The sequence below is a fragment of the Lampetra planeri genome, chromosome 11, assembly GCF_965212315.1.
Source record: "Lampetra planeri chromosome 11, kcLamPlan1.2.h2, whole genome shotgun sequence".
Lineage (NCBI taxonomy): Eukaryota > Metazoa > Chordata > Hyperoartia > Petromyzontiformes > Petromyzontidae > Lampetra > Lampetra planeri.
In genome coordinates this window covers 12,118,155-12,120,330 of record NC_136117.1, presented here as the reverse complement: position 1 = coordinate 12,120,330, position 2,176 = coordinate 12,118,155, and positions in this window count along the sequence as shown.

The following is a 2,176-nucleotide window of genomic DNA, read 5'->3' as shown; positions in this document are numbered from 1 at the left end:
CAATGGACGCGACCCTCCCACCCACGTGATCGTGACAGAAGCCTGGTGAGCGACGAGTGGGTGGGGGGCGGTGTTCAGACCCCCCCCATTACCCCCTCCCCCATTACCCCCCTCCCCCATTACCCCCTCCCCCATTACCCCCTCCCCCATTACCCCCTCCCCCATTACCCCCCCCCCCCCAAGTCAATTGAGTTGCATCATCAACTGAGTCGCATCGTCAACTGAGTCGCATTCTCAGCGCGGAGCACGAGATCCCAAGGATGAGAGCGAGCGGCACGGATACCGCTCCGGGCTGATTCTTTGCTCGAGACTTCTTCCTCTGCTGATGATGATGCTGATGATGCTGATGCTGATGATGCTGATGTTGATGCTGATGCTGCTGATGATGCTGATGATGCTGATGATGCTGATGATGCTGATGATGATGATGATCCTGCTGATGATGATGCTGATGATGATGCTGATGCTGCTGCTGATGATGCTGCTGCTGTTGCCATCGTACTCTGGGGGTTAATGCTGGGGGAGCGGTTGTGTAACGGTTAGCGCGTCGCGCTGTGGACTCGGCGAACTGAGTTCGATTCCCGCTCACGGCCAACACCGGTGACGATTATTCGAACCGGTCTTGGGCCTCCCCTAGATCGACTCAGCCTTAAATGAGTACCTGGTGCAGTGTGTGAATATTTTTGTCTTTGTATGGCTAACAGCACTTGCCCCAACAGTCCGTTACAGGCTATACGGGGGATCTTTGTGTTTGAGGTAGTAATGCTGGGTGCAGAAAGGGCTTCATATATTCGGAACGCGTGGCATAAATACCGGGTCCCACTCCTTGCCTCTAAGATCGGCAGTTCACCAACGTTGTTGATTTCAAAGGACGCGCTTGGCACTGCTGATGAGACACTGTGTGTCGAAACCGGCTCAGAGTTTGCTTGTCTTGAATCAATGCTGCTGAAATTAAGCACTCTCAGAGGGCCATGCGGCTGATGAGGGTTGTGGAATATGTATTTTTTTTAAAGTGGAGAGACGGGTCACCTACGTATTTGTTTTATTTGTCTGAACAGTCTATACGATGTCTCTCACGTGGAGAGAGGGGACATCTGTAAAATAAAAAAAGCTTCATAGTTCATCGGATTCCTCCAGTGTAAATAAATATTCAGATTCTGACACATGAATGAGACAGTGCTTATTTATCGTGTCACATACTGTACCGGATGTATCGAGTCACAATTTAACTGTTCGTTCGAATCGTGAATCAGCCGTGATCTGCCCACTGATGGATGAACGTCTCCCAAAGTCGTCGCTATTTCTCACTCTGTCCAGTGCTGCTGCTATCCATCTCACTCCTGCACACGAGCTGATTGTATCGCTCCACATCCAAAGTGGTGGGAGTCGTGATCGCATTCTCTCCTTCAGCTAGGGGTCGGCACGGTTTGGCTCAAACCACCAAACCGCGGTTTGAACCGAACCAAATCGGTTTGGTTTGGCTCTGTTTGAACTGGTTCGGTTTGGTTTGGGGCTACGAAAACCGACTCGGTTTGGCTCGGACAGGGTGGAACCGGCTCAAACTAGTTTGGTTCAAGCCAACTTAAGAGGTTTGGTTTAGCTTAGTTTGGTTTGGTTTTGGTTTGGTTTGGTTCAGTCGTCGCTGGTTTGGTTTGGATTGCTCAATTTGAAACCAGTTTGAGTCGGTTCAAACCGTGCCGACCCCTACCGGGCTTCAGCACAGTAAAGGGCACAGGTGGTGCATCTTCTCGTCATCTCAGTTAGTCAACCCATGGCACCTGCGTCTGTCACGTGACCTCCTCCTGCACCTGACCTGGCACAGCAGTCAACCCATGGCACCTGCTGGGTCTGTCCCGTGACCTCCTCCTGCACCTCGCCTAACACAGCAGTCAATCCATGGCACCTGGGTCTGTCCCGTGACCTCCTCCTGCACCTGACCTGGCACAGCAGTAAACCCATGGCACCTGGGTCTGTCCCGTGACCTTCTGCTGCACATAGCCTGGCACAGCAGTCAACCCATGGCACCTGGGTCTGTCCCGTGAGCTCCTGCTGCACCTAGCCTGGCACAGCAGTCAATTCATGGCACCTGGGTCTGTGCCGTGACCTCCTGCTGCACCTAGCCTGGCACAGCAGTCAACCCATGGTACCTGCTGGGTCTGTCACGTGACCTCCTGCC